Here is a 26,176-nt window from a genome sequence, read left to right on the forward strand (position 1 = left end):
TCTGATTCCCCATATCTGATTCCGCACATCCGATTCCCTGCCACTGATTCCCCGACTCTGATTCCCCACCTCCGATTCCCCAGCTCTGATTCCCCGCCTCTGATTCCCCGCGTCTGATTCCCTGCCTCTGATTCCCCGCCTCTGATTCCCCATCTCTGATTCCCCACCTCTGATTCCCCGTGTCTGATTCCCTGCCTCTGAATCCCCGCCTCTGATTCCCCGCCTCTGATTCCCTGCCACGGATTACCCGCTCCTGATTCCCCACCTCTGATTCCCCATATCTTATTCCCCGCCTCTGTTTCCCCCCTCTGATTCCCAGCCTCTGATTCCCCATATCTGATTCCCCGCCTCTGATTCCCCATATCTGATTCCCCGCCTCTATTTCCCCATATCTGCTTCGCCGCCTCTGATTCCCCAACTCTGATTCCCCGCCTCTGATTCCCCAGCTCTGATTTCCCGCCTCTGATTTCCGGCATCCGATTCCCTGCCTCTGAATCCCCGCCTCTGATTCCCCGTCTCTGATTCCCCGCCTCTGATTCCCCGTGTCTGATTCCCTGCCTCTGACTCCCCGCCTCTGATTCCCCGCGTCTGATTCCCTGCCACTGATTCCCTGCCCCTGATTCCCCACCTCTGATTCCCCATATCTGATTCCCCGCCTCTGTTTCCCCGCCTCTGATTCCCCGCCTCTGTTTCCCCATATCTGATTCCCCGCCTCTGATTCCCCAACTCTGATTCCCCTCCTCTAATTCGCCAGCTATGATTCCCCGCCTCTGATTCCCTGCGTCTGATTCCCTGCCTCTGATTCCCAGCCTCTGATTCCCCTTCTCTGATTCACCAGCTCTGAATCCCCACCTCTGATTCCCCATCTCTGATTCCGCACATCCGATTCCCTGCCTCTGATTCCCCGCCTCTGATTCCCCGCCTCTGATTCGCAACCTCTAATTCCCCACCTCTCATTCCCCATATCTGATTCCCAGCCTCTGTTTCCCTGCCTCTGAATCCCGGCCTCTGTTTCCCCATATCTGATTCCCCTCCTCTGATTCCCCAACTCTGATTCCCCGCCTCTGATTCCCCATCTCTGATTCCCCGCCTTTTATTCCCGGCCTCTGATTCCCTGCCACTGATTCCCCGCCCCTGATTCCCCACCTCTGATTCCCCATCTCTGATTCACCGCCTCTGATTCCCCACCTCTGATTCCCCATCTCTGATTCCGCACATCCGATTCCCTGCCACTGATTCCCCGCCCCTGATTCCCCACCTTTGATTCCCCACCTCTGATTCCCTGCCTCAGATTCCCTGCCTCTGATTCCCTGCCTCTGATTCCCTGCCTCTGATTTCCTGCATCTGATTCCCCGCCTCTGATTCTCCGCCTCTGATTCCCCGCCTCTGATTCCCCGCCTCTGATTCGCCGCCTCTGATTCCCCGCCTCTGATTTCCCACCTCTGATTCCCATCCTCTGATAACCTGCCTCTGATTCCCTGCCTCTGATTCTCTGCCTCTGATTCCCGGCCTCTGAGTCCCCACCTCTGATTCCCCGTGTCCGATTCCGCACCCATGTTTCACCACCTCTGTTGCTCTGCTTCTGATTTCCCGGCTCAGATTCACCGGCTCTGATTCCGCACCTCTGATTCCACGCCTCTCTTTCTGTGTCTCTGATTCCCCGCCTCTGATTCCACGCCTCTGATTACCCGCCTCTGATACCCTGCCTCTCTTTCCCTGCCTCTATTTCCGTGCCTCTTTCTCTGCATCTCGTTTCCCACATCTCATTTCCCCCTTCTGATAACCCGCATCAGATTCCCTGCCACAGATTCCCTGCCTCAGATACCCTGCCTCAGATTCCCTGCATCAGATTCCCTTCATCTGATTCCCTGCCTCTGATTCCCCGCGGCTAATTCCCTGCCTCTGATTCCCCGCCTCTGTTTACCCGACTGTTTCCCCGCCTCTGATTCACCACCTCATATTCGCCATCTCAGGTTCCCTGCCTCAGATTCCCTGCCTCAGATTCCCTGCATCAGATTCCCTTCATTTGATTCCCTGCGTCTGATTCCCTGCCTCTGATTCCCTGCATCTGATTGCCCGCCTCTGATTCCCCGCCTCTGATTCCCCGCCTCTGATTCCCCACCTCTGATTCCCCACTTCTGATTCCCCGCCTCTGATTCCCCGCATCTGATTCCCCACTTCTGATTCCCCACCTCTGATTCCCCGCCTCTGATTCCACGCCTCTGATTCCCCACTTATGAATCCCCACCTCTGATTCTCCGCCTCTGATACCCTGCCTCTGATAACTTTTTACTGATTCCCTGCCTCAGATTCCCTGCCTCCGATTCCCTGCCTCAGATTCCCTGCCTCAGATTCCCTGCATCAGATTCCCTTCATCTGATTCCCCGCCTCTTATTCCCCACCTCTGTCTCTACGCCTCTATTTTGCCTGCACTCTTTCCCCTCCACTCTTTCTGTGCCTCTCTTTCCCTCCCTCAATTTCAACAACTCTGTTTGATCTGTTCTGTGTACCTAATTTTCAACACACAAGTTCCAACCACTATGTTTCTCCCATCTCTTTCGCTGCCTCTATTTATGCAGCTATGTTTACCCGCTTCTGTTTACCCGCCTGATTCCCCACATCTCTTTCCCCACCTCTGATTCCACGCCTCTGATTGCCCGCCTCTGATTCCGCGCCTCTGATTCCCCGCCTCTGATTCACCGCCTCCCTTTCCGCGCAACTTTCCTGGCCTACGTTTCCCCACATCTCATTCCCCACCTCTGATTCCACGCCTCAGATTCGCCGCCTCTGATTTCCCGCCTCTGATTCCCTGCCTCTGATTCCCTGCCTCTGATTCCCCACCTCAGATTCCCCCCTCTGATTCCCCGCCTCTGATTCCCAGCCTCTGATTCCCCACCTCTGATTCCCCGCCTCTGATTCCCTGCCTGTCTTTCCCTGCCTCTATTTCCGTGCCTCTTTCTCTGCATCTCGTTTCCCACATCTCATTTACCCCTTCTGATAACCCGCATCAGATTCCCTGCCACAGATTCCCTGCCTCAGATTCCCTGCCTCAGATTCCCTGCATCAGATTCCCTTCATCTGATTCCCTGCCTCTGATTCCCCGCCTCTGATTCCCCACCTCTGATTCCCTGCCTCAGATTCCCTGCCTCTGATTCCCTGCCTCTGATTCCCTGCCTCTGATTTCCTGCATCTGATTGCCCGCCTCTGATTCTCCGCCTCTGATTCCCCGCCTCTGATTCCCCGCCTCTGATTCGCCGCCTCTGATACCCCGCCTCTGATTCCCCGCCTCTGATTCCCCGCGTCTGATTCCCTGCCTCTGATTCCCCGCCTCTGATTCCCCATCTCTGATTCCCCACCTCTGATTCCCCGTGTCTGATTCCATGCCTCTGATTCCCCGCCTCTGATTCCCTGCCTCTGATTCCCTGCCACTGATTCCCCGCCCCTGATTCCCCACCTCTGATTCCCCATATCTTATTCCCCGCCTCTGTTTCCCCCCCTCTGATTCCCAGCCTCTGATTCCCCATATCTGATTCCCCGCCTCTGATTCCCCATATCTGATTCCCCGCCTCTATTTCCCCATATCTGCTTCCCCGCCTCTGATTCCCCAACTCTGATTCCCCGCCTCTGATTCCCCAGCTCTGATTTCCCGCCTCTGATTCCCGGCATCCGATTCCCTGCCTCTGATTCCCCGCCTCTGATTCCCCGCCTCTGAATCCCCGCCTCTGATTCACCGCCTCCCTTTCCGCGCAACTTTCCTGGCCTACGTTTCCCCACATCTCTTTCCCCACCTCTGATTCCACGCCTCAGATTCGCCGCCTCTGATTTCCCGCCTCTGATTCCCTGCCTCTGATTCCCTGCCTCTGATTCCCCACCTCTGATTCCCCCCTCTTATTCCCCGCCTCTGATTCCCAGCCTCTGATTCCCCACCTCTGATTCCCCGCCTCTGATTCCCTGCCTGTCTTTCCCTGCCTCTATTTCCGTGTCTCTTTCTCTGCATCTCGTTTCCCACATCTCATTTCCCCCTTCTGATAACCCGCATCAGATTCCCTGCCACAGATTCCCTGCCTCAGATTCCCTGCCTCAGATTCCCTGCATCAGATTCCCTTCATCTGATTCCCTGCCTCTGATTCCCCGCCTTTGATTCCCCACCTCTGATTCCCTGCCTCAGATTCCCTGCCTCTGATTCCCTGCCTCTGATTCCCTGCCTCTGATTTCCTGCATCTGATTCCCCGCCTCTGATTCTCCGCCTCTGATTCCCCGCCTCTGATTCCCCGCCTCTGATTCGCCGCCTCTGATTCCCCATATCTTATTCCCCGCCTCTGTTTCCCCCCTCTGATTCCCAGCCTCTGATTCCCCATATCTGATTCCCCGCCTCTGATTCCCCATATCTGATTCCCCGCCTCTATTTCCCCATATCTGCTTCGCCGCCTCTGATTCCCCAACTCTGATTCCCCGCCTCTGATTCCCCAGCTCTGATTTCCCGCCTCTGATTTCCGGCATCCGATTCCCTGCCTCTGAATCCCCGCCTCTGATTCCCCGTCTCTGATTCCCCGCCTCTGATTCCCCGTGTCTGATTCCCTGCCTCTGACTCCCCGCCTCTGATTCCCCGCGTCTGATTCCCTGCCACTGATTCCCTGCCCCTGATTCCCCACCTCTGATTCCCCATATCTGATTCCCCGCCTCTGTTTCCCCGCCTCTGATTCCCCGCCTCTGTTTCCCCATATCTGATTCCCCGTCTCTGATTCCCCAACTCTGATTCCCCTCCTCTAATTCGCCAGCTATGATTCCCCGCCTCTGATTCCCTGCGTCTGATTCCCTGCCTCTGATTCCCAGCCTCTGATTCCCCTTCTCTGATTCACCAGCTCTGAATCCCCACCTCTGATTCCCCATCTCTGATTCCGCACATCCGATTCCCTGCCTCTGATTCCCCGCCTCTGATTCCCCGCCTCTGATTCGCAACCTCTAATTCCCCACCTCTCATTCCCCATATCTGATTCCCAGCCTCTGTTTCCCTGCCTCTGAATCCCGGCCTCTGTTTCCCCATATCTGATTCCCCTCCTCTGATTCCCCAACTCTGATTCCCCGCCTCTGATTCCCCAGCTCTGATTCCCCGCCTTTTATTCCCGGCCTCTGATTCCCTGCCACTGATTCCCCGCCCCTGATTCCCCACCTCTGATTCCCCATCTCTGATTCACCGCCTCTGATTCCCCACCTCTGATTCCCCATCTCTGATTCCGCACATCCGATTCCCTGCCACTGATACCCCGCCCCTGATTCCCCACCTTTGATTCCCCACCTCTGATTCCCTGCCTCAGATTCCCTGCCTCTGATTCCCTGCCTCTGATTCCCTGCCTCTGATTTCCTGCATCTGATTCCCCGCCTCTGATTCTCCGCCTCTGATTCCCCGCCTCTGATTCCCCGCCTCTGATTCGCCGCCTCTGATTCCCCGCCTCTGATTTCCCACCTCTGATTCCCTGCCTCTGATAACCTGCCTCTGATTCCCTGCCTCTGATTCTCTGCCTCTGATTCCCGGCCTCTGAGTCCCCACCTCTGATTCCCCGTGTCCGATTCCGCACCCATGTTTCACCACCTCTGTTGCTCTGCTTCTGATTTCCCGGCTCAGATTCACCGGCTCTGATTCCGCACCTCTGATTCCACGCCTCTCTTTCTGTGTCTCTGATTCCCCGCCTCTGATTCCACGCCTCTGATTACCCGCCTCTGATACCCTGCCTCTCTTTCCCTGCCTCTATTTCCGTGCCTCTTTCTCTGCATCTCGTTTCCCACATCTCATTTCCCCCTTCTGATAACCCGCATCAGATTCCCTGCCACAGATTCCCTGCCTCAGATACCCTGCCTCAGATTCCCTGCATCAGATTCCCTTCATCTGATTCCCTGCCTCTGATTCCCCGCGGCTAATTCCCTGCCTCTGATTCCCCGCCTCTGTTTACCCGACTGTTTCCCCGCCTCTGATTCACCACCTCATATTCGCCATCTCAGGTTCCCTGCCTCAGATTCCCTGCCTCAGATTCCCTGCATCAGATTCCCTTCATTTGATTCCCTGCGTCTGATTCCCTGCCTCTGATTCCCTGCATCTGATTGCCCGCCTCTGATTCCCCGCCTCTGATTCCCCGCCTCTGATTCCCCACCTCTGATTCCCCACTTCTGATTCCCCGCCTCTGATTCCCCGCATCTGATTCCCCACTTCTGATTCCCCACCTCTGATTCCCCGCCTCTGATTCCACGCCTCTGATTCCCCACTTATGAATCCCCACCTCTGATTCTCCGCCTCTGATACCCTGCCTCTGATAACTTTTTACTGATTCCCTGCCTCAGATTCCCTGCCTCCGATTCCCTGCCTCAGATTCCCTGCCTCAGATTCCCTGCATCAGATTCCCTTCATCTGATTCCCCGCCTCTTATTCCCCACCTCTGTCTCTACGCCTCTATTTTGCCTGCACTCTTTCCCCTCCACTCTTTCTGTGCCTCTCTTTCCCTCCCTCAATTTCAACAACTCTGTTTGATCTGTTCTGTGTACCTAATTTTCAACACACAAGTTCCAACCACTATGTTTCTCCCATCTCTTTCGCTGCCTCTATTTATGCAGCTATGTTTACCCGCTTCTGTTTACCCGCCTGATTCCCCACATCTCTTTCCCCACCTCTGATTCCACGCCTCTGATTGCCCGCCTCTGATTCCGCGCCTCTGATTCCCCGCCTCTGATTCACCGCCTCCCTTTCCGCGCAACTTTCCTGGCCTACGTTTCCCCACATCTCATTCCCCACCTCTGATTCCACGCCTCAGATTCGCCGCCTCTGATTTCCCGCCTCTGATTCCCTGCCTCTGATTCCCTGCCTCTGATTCCCCACCTCAGATTCCCCCCTCTGATTCCCCGCCTCTGATTCCCAGCCTCTGATTCCCCACCTCTGATTCCCCGCCTCTGATTCCCTGCCTGTCTTTCCCTGCCTCTATTTCCGTGCCTCTTTCTCTGCATCTCGTTTCCCACATCTCATTTCCCCCTTCTGATAACCCGCATCAGATTCCCTGCCACAGATTCCCTGCCTCAGATTCCCTGCCTCAGATTCCCTGCATCAGATTCCCTTCATCTGATTCCCTGCCTCTGATTCCCCGCCTCTGATTCCCCACCTCTGATTCCCTGCCTCAGATTCCCTGCCTCTGATTCCCTGCCTCTGATTCCCTGCCTCTGATTTCCTGCATCTGATTGCCCGCCTCTGATTCTCCGCCTCTGATTCCCCGCCTCTGATTCCCCGCCTCTGATTCGCCGCCTCTGATACCCCGCCTCTGATTTCCCACCTCTGATTCCCTGCCTCTGATAACCTGCCTCTGATTCCCTGCCTCTGATTCCCCACCTCTGTTTCCCCGCCTCTGATTCCCCACCTCTGATTCTCCATATCTCATTCCCCGCCTCTGAATCCCCATCTCTGATTCCCGGACTCTGATTCCCCACCTCTGATTCACGGCCTCTTATTCCCAGCATCTGATTCCCGGCCTCTGATTCCCGGCCTCTAATTCCCCGCTTCTGATTCTGATTCCCTGCCTCTGATTCCCCATTTCTGATTCCGAACATCTGATTCCCTGCCTCTGATTCCCCACCTCTGATTCCCCATATCTGATTCCCCGCCTCTGTTTCCCTGCCTCTTATTCCCCGCCTCTGTTTCCCCATATCTAATTCCCCACCTCTAATGCCCCAACTCTGATTCCCCGCCTCTGATTCCCCAGCTCTGATTCCCCACCTCTGATTCCCCGCATCCGATTCCCCATGTCTGATTCCCCGCCTCTGTTTCCCCGCCTCTGATTCCCCGCCTCTGTTTCCCCATATCTGTTTCCCCGCCTCTGATTCCCCAGCTCTGATTCCCTGCCTCTGATTCCCCGCATTCTATTCCCGGCCTCTGATTCCCCGCCTGTGATTCCCCATCTCTGATTCACCACCTCTGATTCCCCACCTCTGATTCCCCATATCTAATTCCCCGCCTCTCTTTGCCCGCCTCTGATTCCCCGCCTCTGTTTCCCCATATCTGATTCCCCGCCTCTGAATCCCCAACTCTGATTCCCTGCCTCTGATTCATCAGCTCTGATTCCCCGCCTTTGATTCCCCCCGTCTGATTCCCAGCCTCTGAATCCCCGTGTCTGATTTCCTGCCTCTGATTCCCCGCCTCTGATTCCCCATCTCTGATTCACCGCCTCTGATTCCCCACCTCTGATTCCCCATATCTGATTCCGCACATCCGATTCCCTGCCACTGATTCCCCGACTCTGATTCCCCACCTCCGATTCCCCAGCTCTGATTCCCCGCCTCTGATTCCCCGCGTCTGATTCCCTGCCTCTGATTCCCCGCCTCTGATTCCCCATCTCTGATTCCCCACCTCTGATTCCCCGTGTCTGATTCCCTGCCTCTGAATCCCCGCCTCTGATTCCCCGCCTCTGATTCCCTGCCACGGATTACCCGCCCCTGATTCCCCACCTCTGATTCCCCATATCTTATTCCCCGCCTCTGTTTCCCCCCTCTGATTCCCAGCCTCTGATTCCCCATATCTGATTCCCCGCCTCTGATTCCCCATATCTGATTCCCCGCCTCTATTTCCCCATATCTGCTTCGCCGCCTCTGATTCCTCAACTCTGATTCCCCGCCTCTGATTCCCCAGCTCTGATTCCCCACCTCTGATTCCCCGCATCCGATTCCCCATGTCTGATTCCCCGCCTCTGTTTCCCCGCCTCTGATTCCCCGCCTCTGTTTCCCCATATCTGTTTCCCCGCCTCTGATTCCCCAGCTCTGATTCCCTGCCTCTGATTCCCCGCATTCTATTCCCGGCCTCTGATTCCCCGCCTGTGATTCCCCATCTCTGATTCACCACTTCTGATTCCCCACCTCTGATTCCCCATATCTAATTCCCCGCCTCTCTTTGCCCGCCTCTGGTTCCCCGCCTCTGTTTCCCCATATCTGATTCCCCGCCTCTGAATCCCCAACTCTGATTCCCTGCCTCTGATTCACCAGCTCTGATTCCCCGCCTTTGATTCCCCCCGTCTGATTCCCAGCCTCTGAATCCCCGTGTCTGATTTCCTGCCTCTGATTCCCCGCCTCTGATTCCCCATCTCTGATTCACCGCCTCTGATTCCCCACCTCTGATTCCCCATATCTGATTCCGCACATCCGATTCCCTGCCACTGATTCCCCGACTCTGATTCCCCACCTCCGATTCCCCAGCTCTGATTCCCCGCCTCTGATTCCCCGCGTCTGATTCCCTGCCTCTGATTCCCCGCCTCTGATTCCCCATCTCTGATTCCCCACCTCTGATTCCCCGTGTCTGATTCCCTGCCTCTGAATCCCCGCCTCTGATTCCCCGCCTCTGATTCCCTGCCACTGATTACCCGCCCCTGATTCCCCACCTCTGATTCCCCATATCTTATTCCCCGCCTCTGTTTCCCCCCTCTGATTCCCAGCCTCTGTTTCCCCATATCTGATTCCCCTCCTCTGATTCCCCAGCTCTGATTCCCTGCCTCAGATTCCCTGCCCTGATTCCCCATCTCTGTTTCACCGCCTTTGATTCGCCACCTCTGATTCCCCGCCTCTGATTCCCCGCCTCTGTTTCCCCGCCTCTGATTCCCTGCCTCTGATTCCCAACCTCTGATTCCACACCTCTGATTCCCCATATCTGATTCCCCGCCTCTATTTCCCCATATCTGATTCCCCGCCTCTGATTCCCCAACTCTGATTCCCCGCCTCTGATTCCCCAGCTCTGATTCCCGGCCTCTGATTCCCGGCGTCCGATTCCCTGCCTCTGATTCCCCGCCTCTGATTCCCCATCTCTGATTCCCCGCCTCTGATTCCCCGTGTCTGATTCCCTGCCTCTGATTCCACGCCTCTGCTTCCCCGCCTCTGATTCCCTGCCACTGATTGCCTGCCCCTGATTCCCCACTTCTGATTCCCCATATCTGATTCCCCGCCTCTGTTTCCCCGCCTCTGATTCCCCGCCTCTGATTCCCCATATCTGATTCCCGGCCTCTGATTCCCCAACTCGGATTCCCCGCCTCTGATTCCCCAGCTCTGAATCCCCGCCTCTGATTCCCCGCCTCTGATTCTCCATATCTCATTCCCCGCCTCTGAATCCCCATCTCTGATTCCCGGACTCTGATTCCCCACCTCTGATTCCCGGCCTCTTATTCCCAGCATTTGATTCCCGGCATCTGATTCCCGGCCTTTGATTCCCCGCTTTGATTCTGATTCCCTGCCTCTGATTCCCCATCTCTGATTCCGCACATCTGATTCCCTGCCTCTGATTCCCCACCTCTGATTCCCTATATCAGATTCCCCGCCTCTGTTTCCCCGCCTCTGATTCCCCGCCTCTGTTTCCCCATATCTAATTCCCCACCTCTGATGCCCCAACTCTGATTCCCCGCCTCTGATTCCCCAGCTCTGATTCCCCGCATCTGTTTCCCCGCCTCTGATTCCCCGCCTCTGTTTCCCCATATCTGATTCCCCGCCTCTGATTCCCCAGCTCTGATTCCCTGCCTCTGATTCCCCGCATTCTATTCCCTGCCTCTGATTCCCGCCTGTGATTCCCCATCTCTGATTCACCACCTCTGATTCCCCACCTCTGATTCCCCATATCTAATTCCCCACCTCTGTTTGCCCGCCTCTGATTCCCCGCCTCTGTTTCCCCATATCTGATTCCCCGCCTCTGAATCCCCAACTCTGATTCCCTGCCTCTGATTCACCAGCTCTGATTCCCCGCCTTTGATTCCCCCCGTCTGATTCCCAGCCTCTGAATCCCCGTGTCTGATTTCCTGCCTCTGATTCCCCGCCTCTGATTCCCCATCTCTGATTCACCGCCTCTGATTCCCCACCTCTGATTCCCCATTTCTGATTCCGCACATCCGATTCCCTGCCTCTGATTCCCCGACTCTGATTCCCCACCTCTGATTCCCCAGCTCTGATTCCCCGCCTCTGATTCCCCGCGTCTGATTCCCTGCCTCTGATTCCCCGCCTCTGATTCCCCATCTCTGATTCCCCACCTCTGATTCCCCGTGTGTGATTCCCTGCCTCTGATTCGCCGCCTCTGATTCCCCGCCTCTGATTCCCTGCCACTGATTCCCCGCCCCTGATTCCCCGCCTCTGATTCCCCGCCTCTGATTCCCTGCCACTGATTCCCCGCCCCTGATTCCCAGCCTCTGATTCCCCATATCTGATTCCCTGCCTCTGATTCCCCATATCTGAATCCCCGCCTCTATTTCCCCATATCTGCTTCGTCGCCTCTGATTCCCCGCCTCTGATTCCCGGCATCCGATTCCCTGCCTCTGATTCCCCGCCTCTGATTCCCCATCTCTGATTCCCCGCCTCTGATTCCCCGTGTCTGATTCCCTGCCTCTGATTCCCCGCCTCTGATTCCCCATATCTGATTCCCCGCCTCTGATTCCCCAACTCTGATTCCCCGCCTCTGATTCCCCATCACTGAATCCCCGCCTCTGATTCCCCGCGTCTGATTCCCTGCCTCTGATTCCCCGCCTCTGATACCCCATCTGTGATTCACAACCTCTGATGCCCCACCTCTGATTCCCCATATCTGATTCCCCGCCTCTGTTTCCCCGCCTCTGATTCCCCATATCTGATTCCCTGCCTCTGATTGCCCACCTCTGATTCCCCGCGTCTGAATCCCTGCCTCTGATTCACCGCATCTGATTCCCCATCTCTGATTCACCACCTCTGATTCCCGGCCTCTGATTCCCCATCTCTGATTCCCCGCCTCTGATTCCCCGTGTCTGATTCCCTGCCTCTGATTCCCCGCCTCTGATTCCCCATCTCTGATTCACCACCTCTGATTCCCGGCCTCTGATTCCCCATCTCTGATTCCCTGCCTCTGATTCCCCGTGTCTGATTCCCTGCCTCTGATTCCCGGCCTCTGATTCCCCATCTCTGATTCCCCGCCTCTGATTCCCCGTGTCTGATTCCCTGCCTCTGATTCCCCGCCTCTGATTCCCGGCATCTGATTCCCTGCCACTGATTCCCTGCCCCTGATTCCCCACCTCTGAGTCCCCATATCTGATTCCCCGCCTCTGTTTTCCCGCCTCTGATTCCCTGCCTCTTATTCCCCATATCTGATTCCCCGCCTCTGATTCCCCAACTCTGATTCCCCGCCTCTGATTCCCCAGCACTGAATCCCCGCCTCTGATTCCCCGCGTCTGATTCCCTGCCTCTGATTCCCCGCCTCTGATTCCCCATCAGTGATTCACAACCTCTGATGCCCCACCTCTGATTCCCCATATCTGATTCCCCGCCTCTGTTTCCCCGCCTCTGATTCCCCATATCTGATTCCCTGCCTCTGATTGCCCACCTCTGATTCCCCGCGTCTGATTCCCTGCCTCTGATTCACCGCCTCTGATTCCCCATCTCTGATTCACCACCTCTGATTCCCGGCCTCTGATTCCCCATCTCTGATTCCGCACATCCGATTCCCTGCCTATGATTCCCCGACTCTGATTCCCCATATCTGATTCCCTGCCTCTGTTTCCCCGCCTCTGATTCCCCATATGTGATTCCCCACCTCTGTTTCCCCGCCTCTGATTCCCCGCCTCTGTTTCCCCATCTCTGATTCACCGCCTGTGATTTGCCACCTCTGATTCCCCATATCTGATTCCCCACCTCTGTTTCCCCGCCTCTGATTCCCCACCTCTGATTCTCCATATCTCATTCCCCGCCTCTGAATCCCCATCTCTGATTCCCAGACTCTGATTCCCCACCTCTGATTCCCGGCCTCTTATTCCCAGCATCTGATTCCCGGCCTCTGATTCCCGGCCTCTAATTCCCCGCTTCTGATTCTGATTCCCTGCCTCTGATTCCCCATTTCTGATTCCGCACATCTGATTCCCTGCCTCTGATTCCCCACCTCTGATTCCCCATATCTGATTCCCCGCCTCTGTTTCCCCGCCTCTTATTCCCCGCCTCTGTTTCCCCATAGCTAATTCCCCACCTCTGATGCCCCAACTCTGATTCCCCGCCTCTGATTCCCCAGCTCTGATTCCCCACCTCTGATTCCCCGCATCCGATTCCCCATGTCTGATTCCCCGCCTCTGTTTCCCCGCCTCTGATTCCCCGCCTCTGTTTCCCCATATCTGTTTCCCCGCCTCTGATTCCCCAGCTCTGATTCCCTGCCTCTGAATCCCCGCATTCTATTCCCGGCCTCTGATTCCCCGCCTGTGATTCCCCATCTCTGATTCACCACCTCTGATTCCCCACCTCTGATTCCCCATATCTAATTCCCCGCCTCTCTTTGCCCGCCTCTGATTCCCCGCCTCTGTTTCCCCATATCTGATTCCCCGCCTCTGAATCCCCAACTCTGATTCCCTGCCTCTGATTCACCAGCTCTGATTCCCCGCCTTTGATTCCCCCCGTCTGATTCCCAGCCTCTGAATCCCCGTGTCTGATTTCCTGCCTATGATTCCCCGCCTCTGATTCCCCATCTCTGATTCACCGCCTCTGATTCCCCACCTCTGATTCCCCATATCTGATTCCGCACATCCGATTCCCTGCCACTGATTCCCCGACTCTGATTCCCCACCTCCGATTCCCCAGCTCTGATTCCCCGCCTCTGATTCCCCGCGTCTGATTCCCTGCCTCTGATTCCCCGCCTCTGATTCCCCATCTCTGATTCCCCACCTCTGATTCCCCGTGTCTGATTCCCTGCCTCTGAATCCCCGCCTCTGATTCCCCGCCTCTGATTCCCTGCCACTGATTACCCGCCCCTGATTCCCCACCTCTGATTCCCCATATCTTATTCCCCGCCTCTGTTTCCCCCCTCTGATTCCCAGCCTCTGATTCCCCATATCTGATTCCCCGCCTCTGATTCCCCATATCTGATTCCCCGCCTCTATTTCCCCATATCTGCTTCGCCGCCTCTGATTCCCCAACTCTGATTCCCCGCCTCTGATTCCCCAGCTCTGATTTCCCGCCTCTGATTTACGGCATCCGATTCCCTGCCTCTGAATCCCCGCCTCTGATTCCCCGTCTCTGATTCCCCGCCTCTGATTCCCCGTGTCTGATTCCCAGCCTCTGACTCCCCGCCTCTGATTCCCCGCGTCTGATTCCCTGCCACTGATTCCCTGCCCCTGATTCCCCACCTCTGATTCCCCATATCTGATTCCCCGCCTCTGTTTCCCCGCCTCTGATTCCCCGCCTCTGTTTCCCCATATCTGATTCCCCGCCTCTGATTCCCCAACTCTGATTCCCCTCCTCTAATTCGCCAGCTATGATTCCCCGCCTCTGATTCCCTGCGTCTGATTCCCTGCCTCTGATTCCCAGCCTCTGATTCCCCTTCTCTGATTCACCAGCTCTGAATCCCCACCTCTGATTCCCCATCTCTGATTCCGCACATCCGATTCCCTGCCTCTGATTCCCCGCCTCTGATTCCCCGCCTCTGATTCGCAACCTCTAATTCCCCACCTCTCATTCCCCATATCTGATTCCCAGCCTCTGTTTCCCTGCCTCTGAATCCCGGCCTCTGTTTCCCCATATCTGATTCCCCTCCTCTGATTCCCCAACTCTGATTCCCCGCCTCTGATTCCCCAGCTCTGATTCCCCGCCTTTTATTCCCGGCCTCTGATTCCCTGCCACTGATTCCCCGCCCCTGATTCCCCACCTCTGATTCCCCATCTCTGATTCACCGCCTCTGATTCCCCACCTCTGATTCCCCATCTCTGATTCCGCACATCCGATTCCCTGCCTCTGATTCCCCGACTCTGATTCCACACCTCTGATTCCCCAGCTCTGATTCCCCGCCTCTGATTCCCCGCGTCTGATTCCCTGCCTCTGATTCCCCACCTCTGATTCCCCATCTCTGATTCCCCACCTCTGATTCCCCGTGTCTGATTCCATGCCTCTGATTCCCCGCCTCTGATTCCCTGCCTCTGATTCCCTGCCACTGATTCCCCGCCCCTGATTCCCCACCTCTGATTCCCCATATCTTATTCCCCGCCTCTGTTTCCCCCCCTCTGATTCCCAGCCTCTGATTCCCCATATCTGATTCCCCGCCTCTGATTCCCCATATCTGATTCCCCGCCTCTATTTCCCCATATCTGCTTCCCCGCCTCTGATTCCCCAACTCTGATTCCCCGCCTCTGATTCCCCAGCTCTGATTTCCCGCCTCTGATTCCCGGCATCCGATTCCCTGCCTCTGATTCCCCGCCTCTGATTCCCCGCCTCTGAATCCCCGCCTCTGATTCACCGCCTCCCTTTCCGCGCAACTTTCCTGGCCTACGTTTCCCCACATCTCTTTCCCCACCTCTGATTCCACGCCTCAGATTCGCCGCCTCTGATTTCCCGCCTCTGATTCCCTGCCTCTGATTCCCTGCCTCTGATTCCCCACCTCTGATTCCCCCCTCTTATTCCCCGCCTCTGATTCCCAGCCTCTGATTCCCCACCTCTGATTCCCCGCCTCTGATTCCCTGCCTGTCTTTCCCTGCCTCTATTTCCGTGTCTCTTTCTCTGCATCTCGTTTCCCACATCTCATTTCCCCCTTCTGATAACCCGCATCAGATTCCCTGCCACAGATTCCCTGCCTCAGATTCCCTGCCTCAGATTCCCTGCATCAGATTCCCTTCATCTGATTCCCTGCCTCTGATTCCCCGCCTCTGATTCCCCAGCACTGAATCCCCGCCTCTCATTCCCCGCGTCTGATTCCCTGCCTCTGATTCCCCGCCTCTGATTCCCCATCAGTGATTCACAACCTCTGATGCCCCACCTCTGATTCCCCATATCTGATTCCCCGCCTCTGTTTCCCCGCCTCTGATTCCCCATATCTGATTCCCCGCCTCTGATTGCCCACCTCTGATTCCCCGCGTCTGATTCCCTGCCTCTGATTCACCGCCTCTGATTCCCCATCTCTGATTCACCACCTCTGATTCCCGGCCTCTGATTCCCCATCTCTGATTCCGCACATCCGATTCCCTGCCTATGATTCCCCACCTCTGATTCCCCGCCTCTGATTCCCCATATCTGATTCCCTGCCTCTGTTTCCCCGCCTCTGATTCCCCATATGTGATTCCCCACCTCTGTTTCCCCGCCTCTGATTCCCCGCCTCTGTTTCCCCATCTCTGATTCACCGCCTGTGATTCGCCACCTCTGATTCCCCATATCTGATTCCCCACCTCTGTTTCCCCGCCTCTGATTCCCCACCTCTGATTCTCCATATCTCATTCCCCGCCTCTGAATCCCCATCTCTGATTCCCGGACTCTGATTCCCCACCTCTGATTCCCGGCCTCTTATTCCCAGCATCTGATTCCCGGCCTCTGATTCCCGGCCTCTAATTCCCCGCTTCTGATTCTGATTCCCTGCCTCTGATTCCCCATTTCTGATTCCGAACATCTGATTCCCTGCCTCTGATTCCCCACCTCTGATTCCCCATATCTGATTCCCCGCCTCTGTTTCCCTGCCTCTTATTCCCCGCCTCTGTTTCCCCATATCTAATTCCCCACCTCTGATGCCCCAACTCTGATTCCCCGCCTCTGATTCCCCAGCTCTGATTCCCCACCTCTGATTCCCCGCATCCGATTCCCCATGTCTGATTCCCCGCCTCTGTTTCCCCGCCTCTGATTCCCCGCCTCTGTTTCCCCATATCTGTTTCCCCGCCTCTGATTCCCCAGCTCTGATTCCCTGCCTCTGATTCCCCGCATTCTATTCCCGGCCTCTGATTCCCCGCCTGTGATTCCCCATCTCTGATTCACCACCTCTGATTCCCCACCTCTGATTCCCCATATCTAATTCCCCGCCTCTCTTTGCCCGCCTCTGATTCCCCGCCTCTGTTTCCCCATATCTGATTCCCCGCCTCTGAATCCCCAACTCTGATTCCCTGCCTCTGATTCACCAGCTCTGATTCCCCGCCTATGATTCCCCCCGTCTGATTCCCAGCCTCTGAATCCCCGTGTCTGATTTCCTGCCTCTGATTCCCCGCCTCTGATTCCCCACCTCTGATTCCCCATATCTGATTCCGCACATCCGATTCCCTGCCACTGATTCCCCGACTCTGATTCCCCACCTCCGATTCCCCAGCTCTGATTCCCCGCCTCTGATTCCCCGCGTCTGATTCCCTGCCTCTGATTCCCCGCCTCTGATTCCCCATCTCTGATTCCCCACCTCTGATTCCCCGTGTCTGATTCCCTGCCTCTGAATCCCCGCCTCTGATTCCCCGCCTCTGATTCCCTGCCACGGATTACCCGCTCCTGATTCCCCACCTCTGATTCCCCATATCTTATTCCCCGCCTCTGTTTCCCCCCTCTGATTCCCAGCCTCTGATTCCCCATATCTGATTCCCCGCCTCTGATTCCCCATATCTGATTCCCCGCCTCTATTTCCCCATATCTGCTTCGCCGCCTCTGATTCCCCAACTCTGATTCCCCGCCTCTGATTCCCCAGCTCTGATTTCCCGCCTCTGATTTCCGGCATCCGATTCCCTGCCTCTGAATCCCCGCCTCTGATTCCCCGTCTCTGATTCCCCGCCTCTGATTCCCCGTGTCTGATTCCCTGCCTCTGACTCCCCGCCTCTGATTCCCCGCGTCTGATTCCCTGCCACTGATTCCCTGCCCCTGATTCCCCACCTCTGATTCCCCATATCTGATTCCCCGCCTCTGTTTCCCCGCCTCTGATTCCCCGCCTCTGTTTCCCCATATCTGATTCCCCGCCTCTGATTCCCCAACTCTGATTCCCCTCCTCTAATTCGCCAGCTATGATTCCCCGCCTCTGATTCCCTGCGTCTGATTCCCTGCCTCTGATTCCCAGCCTCTGATTCCCCTTCTCTGATTCACCAGCTCTGAATCCCCACCTCTGATTCCCCATTCTGATTCCGCACATCCGATTCCCTGCCTCTGATTCCCCGCCTCTGATTCCCCGCCTCTGATTCGCAACCTCTAATTCCCCACCTCTCATTCCCCATATCTGATTCACAGCCTCTGTTTCCCTGCCTCTGAATCCCGGCCTCTGTTTCCCCATATCTGATTCCCCTCCTCTGATTCCCCAACTCTGATTCCCCGCCTCTGATTCCCCAGCTCTGATTCCCCGCCTTTTATTCCCGGCCTCTGATTCCCTGCCACTGATTCCACGCCCCTGATTCCCCACCTCTGATTCCCCATCTCTGATTCACCGCCTCTGATTCCCCACCTCTGATTCCCCATCTCTGATTCCGCACATCCGATTCCCTGCCTCTGATTCCCCGACTCTGATTCCACACCTCTGATTCCCCAGCTCTGATTCCCCGCCTCTGATTCCCCGCGTCTGATTCCCTGCCTCTGATTCCCCGCCTCTGATTCCCCATCTCTGATTCCCCACCTCTGATTCCCCGTGTCTGATTCCATGCCTCTGATTCCCCGCCTCTGATTCCCTGCCTCTGATTCCCTGCCACTGATTCCCCGCCCCTGATTCCCCACCTCTGATTCCCCATATCTTATTCCCCGCCTCTGTTTCCCCCCCTCTGATTCCCAGCCTCTGATTCCCCATATCTGATTCCCCGCCTCTGATTCCCCATATCTGATTCCCCGCCTCTATTTCCCCATATCTGCTTCCCCGCCTCTGATTCCCCAACTCTGATTCCCCGCCTCTGATTCCCCAGCTCTGATTTCCCGCCTCTGATTCCCGGCATCCGATTCCCTGCCTCTGATTCCCCGCCTCTGATTCCCCGCCTCTGAATCCCCGCCTCTGATTCACCGCCTCCCTTTCCGCGCAACTTTCCTGGCCTACGTTTCCCCACATCTCTTTCCCCACCTCTGATTCCACGCCTCAGATTCGCCGCCTCTGATTTCCCGCCTCTGATTCCCTGCCTCTGATTCCCTGCCTCTGATTCCCCACCTCTGATTCCCCCCTCTTATTCCCCGCCTCTGATTCCCAGCCTCTGATTCCCCACCTCTGATTCCCCGCCTCTGATTCCCTGCCTGTCTTTCCCTGCCTCTATTTCCGTGTCTCTTTCTCTGCATCTCGTTTCCCACATCTCATTTCCCCCTTCTGATAACCCGCATCAGATTCCCTGCCACAGATTCCCTGCCTCAGATTCCCTGCCTCAGATTCCCTGCATCAGATTCCCTTCATCTGATTCCCTGCCTCTGATTCCCCGCCTTTGATTCCCCACCTCTGATTCCCTGCCTCAGATTCCCTGCCTCTGATTCCCTGCCTCTGATTCCCTGCCTCTGATTTCCTGCATCTGATTCCCCGCCTCTGATTCTCCGCCTCTGATTCCCCGCCTCTGATTCCCCGCCTCTGATTCGCCGCCTCTGATTCCCCATATCTTATTCCCCGCCTCTGTTTCCCCCCTCTGATTCCCAGCCTCTGATTCCCCATATCTGATTCCCCGCCTCTGATTCCCCATATCTGATTCCCCGCCTCTATTTCCCCATATCTGCTTCGCCGCCTCTGATTCCCCAACTCTGATTCCCCGCCTCTGATTCCCCAGCTCTGATTTCCCGCCTCTGATTTCCGGCATCCGATTCCCTGCCTCTGAATCCCCGCCTCTGATTCCCCGTCTCTGATTCCCCGCCTCTGATTCCCCGTGTCTGATTCCCTGCCTCTGACTCCCCGCCTCTGATTCCCCGCGTCTGATTCCCTGCCACTGATTCCCTGCCCCTGATTCCCCACCTCTGATTCCCCATATCTGATTCCCCGCCTCTGTTTCCCCGCCTCTGATTCCCCGCCTCTGTTTCCCCATATCTGATTCCCCGCCTCTGATTCCCCAACTCTGATTCCCCTCCTCTAATTCGCCAGCTATGATTCCCCGCCTCTGATTCCCTGCGTCTGATTCCCTGCCTCTGATTCCCAGCCTCTGATTCCCCTTCTCTGATTCACCAGCTCTGAATCCCCACCTCTGATTCCCCATCTCTGATTCCGCACATCCGATTCCCTGCCTCTGATTCCCCGCCTCTGATTCCCCGCCTCTGATTCGCAACCTCTAATTCCCCACCTCTCATTCCCCATATCTGATTCCCAGCCTCTGTTTCCCTGCCTCTGAATCCCGGCCTCTGTTTCCCCATATCTGATTCCCCTCCTCTGATTCCCCAACTCTGATTCCCCGCCTCTGATTCCCCAGCTCTGATTCCCCGCCTTTTATTCCCGGCCTCTGATTCCCTGCCACTGATTCCCCGCCCCTGATTCCCCACCTCTGATTCCCCATCTCTGATTCACCGCCTCTGATTCCCCACCTCTGATTCCCCATCTCTGATTCCGCACATCCGATTCCCTGCCACTGATTCCCCGCCCCTGATTCCCCACCTTTGATTCCCCACCTCTGATTCCCTGCCTCAGATTCCCTGCCTCTGATTCCCTGCCTCTGATTCCCTGCCTCTGATTTCCTGCATCTGATTCCCCGCCTCTGATTCTCCGCCTCTGATTCCCCGCCTCTGATTCCCCGCCTCTGATTCGCCGCCTCTGATTCCCCGCCTCTGATTTCCCACCTCTGATTCCCTGCCTCTGATAACCTGCCTCTGATTCCCTGCCTCTGATTCTCTGCCTCTGATTCCCGGCCTCTGAGTCCCCACCTCTGATTCCCCGTGTCCGATTCCGCACCCATGTTTCACCACCTCTGTTGCTCTGCTTCTGATTTCCCGGCTCAGATTCACCGGCTCTGATTCCGCACCTCTGATTCCACGCCTCTCTTTCTGTGTCTCTGATTCCCCGCCTCTGATTCCACGCCTCTGATTACCCGCCTCTGATACCCTGCCTCTCTTTCCCTGCCTCTATTTCCGTGCCTCTTTCTCTGCATCTCGTTTCCCACATCTCATTTCCCCCTTCTGATAACCCGCATCAGATTCCCTGCCACAGATTCCCTGCCTCAGATACCCTGCCTCAGATTCCCTGCATCAGATTCCCTTCATCTGATTCCCTGCCTCTGATTCCCCGCGGCTAATTCCCTGCCTCTGATTCCCCGCCTCTGTTTACCCGACTGTTTCCCCGCCTCTGATTCACCACCTCATATTCGCCATCTCAGGTTCCCTGCCTCAGATTCCCTGCCTCAGATTCCCTGCATCAGATTCCCTTCATTTGATTCCCTGCGTCTGATTCCCTGCCTCTGATTCCCTGCATCTGATTGCCCGCCTCTGATTCCCCGCCTCTGATTCCCCGCCTCTGATTCCCCACCTCTGATTCCCCACTTCTGATTCCCCGCCTCTGATTCCCCGCATCTGATTCCCCACTTCTGATTCCCCACCTCTGATTCCCCGCCTCTGATTCCACGCCTCTGATTCCCCACTTCTGAATCCCCACCTCTGATTCTCCGCCTCTGATACCCTGCCTCTGATAACTTTTTACTGATTCCCTGCCTCAGATTCCCTGCCTCCGATTCCCTGCCTCAGATTCCCTGCCTCAGATTCCCTGCATCAGATTCCCTTCATCTGATTCCCCGCCTCTTATTCCCCACCTCTGTCTCTACGCCTCTATTTTGCCTGCACTCTTTCCCCTCCACTCTTTCTGTGCCTCTCTTTCCCTCCCTCAATTTCAACAACTCTGTTTGATCTGTTCTGTGTACCTAATTTTCAACACACAAGTTCCAACCACTATGTTTCTCCCATCTCTTTCGCTGCCTCTATTTATGCAGCTATGTTTACCCGCTTCTGTTTACCCGCCTGATTCCCCACATCTCTTTCCCCACCTCTGATTCCACGCCTCTGATTGCCCGCCTCTGATTCCGCGCCTCTGATTCCCCGCCTCTGATTCACCGCCTCCCTTTCCGCGCAACTTTCCTGGCCTACGTTTCCCCACATCTCATTCCCCACCTCTGATTCCACGCCTCAGATTCGCCGCCTCTGATTTCCCGCCTCTGATTCCCTGCCTCTGATTCCCTGCCTCTGATTCCCCACCTCAGATTCCCCCCTCTGATTCCCCGCCTCTGATTCCCAGCCTCTGATTCCCCACCTCTGATTCCCCGCCTCTGATTCCCTGCCTGTCTTTCCCTGCCTCTATTTCCGTGCCTCTTTCTCTGCATCTCGTTTCCCACATCTCATTTCCCCCTTCTGATAACCCGCATCAGATTCCCTGCCACAGATTCCCTGCCTCAGATTCCCTGCCTCAGATTCCCTGCATCAGATTCCCTTCATCTGATTCCCTGCCTCTGATTCCCCGCCTCTGATTCCCCACCTCTGATTCCCTGCCTCAGATTCCCTGCCTCTGATTCCCTGCCTCTGATTCCCTGCCTCTGATTTCCTGCATCTGATTGCCCGCCTCTGATTCTCCGCCTCTGATTCCCCGCCTCTGATTCCCCGCCTCTGATTCGCCGCCTCTGATACCCCGCCTCTGATTTCCCACCTCTGATTCCCTGCCTCTGATAACCTGCCTCTGATTCCCTGCCTCTGATTCCCCACCTCTGTTTCCCCGCCTCTGATTCCCCACCTCTGATTCTCCATATCTCATTCCCCGCCTCTGAATCCCCATCTCTGATTCCCGGACTCTGATTCCCCACCTCTGATTCACGGCCTCTTATTCCCTGCCTCTGATTCCCAGCCTCTGATTCCCCTTCTCTGATTCACCAGCTCTGAATCCCCACCTCTGATTCCCCATCTCTGATTCCGCACATCCGATTCCCTGCCTCTGATTCCCCGCCTCTGATTCCCCGCCTCTGATTCGCAACCTCTAATTCCCCACCTCTCATTCCCCATATCTGATTCCCAGCCTCTGTTTCCCTGCCTCTGAATCCCGGCCTCTGTTTCCCCATATCTGATTCCCCTCCTCTGATTCCCCAACTCTGATTCCCCGCCTCTGATTCCCCAGCTCTGATTCCCCGCCTTTTATTCCCGGCCTCTGATTCCCTGCCACTGATTCCACGCCCCTGATTCCCCACCTCTGATTCCCCATCTCTGATTCACCGCCTCTGATTCCCCACCTCTGATTCCCCATCTCTGATTCCGCACATCCGATTCCCTGCCTCTGATTCCCCGACTCTGATTCCACACCTCTGATTCCCCAGCTCTGATTCCCCGCCTCTGATTCCCCGCGTCTGATTCCCTGCCTCTGATTCCCCGCCTCTGATTCCCCATCTCTGATTCCCCACCTCTGATTCCCCGTGTCTGATTCCATGCCTCTGATTCCCCGCCTCTGATTCCCTGCCTCTGATTCCCTGCCACTGATTCCCCGCCCCTGATTCCCCACCTCTGATTCCCCATATCTTATTCCCCGCCTCTGTTTCCCCCCCTCTGATTCCCAGCCTCTGATTCCCCATATCTGATTCCCCGCCTCTGATTCCCCATATCTTATTCCCCGCCTCTGTTTCCCCCCCTCTGATTCCCAGCCTCTGATTCCCCATATCTGATTCCCCGCCTCTGATTCCCCATATCTGATTCCCCGCCTCTATTTCCCCATATCTGCTTCCCCGCCTCTGATTCCCCAACTCTGATTCCCCGCCTCTGATTCCCCAGCTCTGATTTCCCGCCTCTGATTCCCGGCATCCGATTCCCCGCCTCTGATTCACCGCCTCCCTTTCCGCGCAACTTTCCTGGCCTACGTTTCCCCACATCTCTTTCCCCACCTCTGATTCCACGCCTCAGATTCGCCGCCTCTGATTTCCCGCCTCTGATTCCCTGCCTCTGATTCCCTGCCTCTGATTCCCCACCTCTGATTCCCCCCTCTTATTCCCCGCCTCTGATTCCCAGCCTCTGATTCCCCACCTCTGATTCCCCGCCTCTGATTCCCTGCCTGTCTTTCCCTGCCTCTATTTCCGTGTCTCTTTCTCTGCATCTCGTTTCCCACATCTCATTTCCCCCTTCTGATAACCCGCATCAGATTCCCTGCCACAGATTCCCTGCCTCAGATTCCCTGCCTCAGATTCCCTGCATCAGATTCCCTTCATCTGATTCCCTGCCTCTGATTCCCCGCCTTTGATTCCCCACCTCTGATTCCCTGCCTCAGATTCCCTGCCTCTGATTCCCTGCCTCTGATTCCCTGCCTCTGATTTCCTGCATCTGATTCCCCGCCTCTGATTCTCCGCCTCTGATTCCCCGCCTCTGATTCCCCGCCTCTGATTCGCCGCCTCTGATTCCCCATATCTTATTCCCCGCCTCTGTTTCCCCCCTCTGATTCCCAGCCTCTGATTCCCCATATCTGATTCCCCGCCTCTGATTCCCCATATCTGATTCCCCGCCTCTATTTCCCCATATCTGCTTCGCCGCCTCTGATTCCCCAACTCTGATTCCCCGCCTCTGATTCCCCAGCTCTGATTTCCCGCCTCTGATTTCCGGCATCCGATTCCCTGCCTCTGAATCCCCGCCTCTGATTCCCCGTCTCTGATTCCCCGCCTCTGATTCCCCGTGTCTGATTCCCTGCCTCTGACTCCCCGCCTCTGATTCCCCGCGTCTGATTCCCTGCCACTGATTCCCTGCCCCTGATTCCCCACCTCTGATTCCCCATATCTGATTCCCCGCCTCTGTTTCCCCGCCTCTGATTCCCCGCCTCTGTTTCCCCATATCTGATTCCCCGCCTCTGATTCCCCAACTCTGATTCCCCTCCTCTAATTCGCCAGCTATGATTCCCCGCCTCTGATTCCCTGCGTCTGATTCCCTGCCTCTGATTCCCAGCCTCTGATTCCCCTTCTCTGATTCACCAGCTCTGAATCCCCACCTCTGATTCCCCATCTCTGATTCCGCACATCCGATTCCCTGCCTCTGATTCCCCGCCTCTGATTCCCCGCCTCTGATTCGCAACCTCTAATTCCCCACCTCTCATTCCCCATATCTGATTCCCAGCCTCTGTTTCCCTGCCTCTGAATCCCGGCCTCTGTTTCCCCATATCTGATTCCCCTCCTCTGATTCCCCAACTCTGATTCCCCGCCTCTGATTCCCCAGCTCTGATTCCCCGCCTTTTATTCCCGGCCTCTGATTCCCTGCCACTGATTCCCCGCCCCTGATTCCCCACCTCTGATTCCCCATCTCTGATTCACCGCCTCTGATTCCCCACCTCTGATTCCCCATCTCTGATTCCGCACATCCGATTCCCTGCCACTGATTCCCCGCCCCTGATTCCCCACCTTTGATTCCCCACCTCTGATTCCCTGCCTCAGATTCCCTGCCTCTGATTCCCTGCCTCTGATTCCCTGCCTCTGATTTCCTGCATCTGATTCCCCGCCTCTGATTCTCCGCCTCTGATTCCCCGCCTCTGATTCCCCGCCTCTGATTCGCCGCCTCTGATTCCCCGCCTCTGATTTCCCACCTCTGATTCCCTGCCTCTGATAACCTGCCTCTGATTCCCTGCCTCTGATTCTCTGCCTCTGATTCCCGGCCTCTGAGTCCCCACCTCTGATTCCCCGTGTCCGATTCCGCACCCATGTTTCACCACCTCTGTTGCTCTGCTTCTGATTTCCCGGCTCAGATTCACCGGCTCTGATTCCGCACCTCTGATTCCACGCCTCTCTTTCTGTGTCTCTGATTCCCCGCCTCTGATTCCACGCCTCTGATTACCCGCCTCTGATACCCTGCCTCTCTTTCCCTGCCTCTATTTCCGTGCCTCTTTCTCTGCATCTCGTTTCCCACATCTCATTTCCCCCTTCTGATAACCCGCATCAGATTCCCTGCCACAGATTCCCTGCCTCAGATACCCTGCCTCAGATTCCCTGCATCAGATTCCCTTCATCTGATTCCCTGCCTCTGATTCCCCGCGGCTAATTCCCTGCCTCTGATTCCCCGCCTCTGTTTACCCGACTGTTTCCCCGCCTCTGATTCACCACCTCATATTCGCCATCTCAGGTTCCCTGCCTCAGATTCCCTGCCTCAGATTCCCTGCATCAGATTCCCTTCATTTGATTCCCTGCGTCTGATTCCCTGCCTCTGATTCCCTGCATCTGATTGCCCGCCTCTGATTCCCCGCCTCTGATTCCCCGCCTCTGATTCCCCACCTCTGATTCCCCACTTCTGATTCCCCGCCTCTGATTCCCCGCATCTGATTCCCCACTTCTGATTCCCCACCTCTGATTCCCCGCCTCTGATTCCACGCCTCTGATTCCCCACTTCTGAATCCCCACCTCTGATTCTCCGCCTCTGATACCCTGCCTCTGATAACTTTTTACTGATTCCCTGCCTCAGATTCCCTGCCTCCGATTCCCTGCCTCAGATTCCCTGCCTCAGATTCCCTGCATCAGATTCCCTTCATCTGATTCCCCGCCTCTTATTCCCCACCTCTGTCTCTACGCCTCTATTTTGCCTGCACTCTTTCCCCTCC

Source organism: Narcine bancroftii, chromosome 2 (genome assembly GCF_036971445.1).
Source record: "Narcine bancroftii isolate sNarBan1 chromosome 2, sNarBan1.hap1, whole genome shotgun sequence".
NCBI lineage: Eukaryota > Metazoa > Chordata > Chondrichthyes > Torpediniformes > Narcinidae > Narcine > Narcine bancroftii.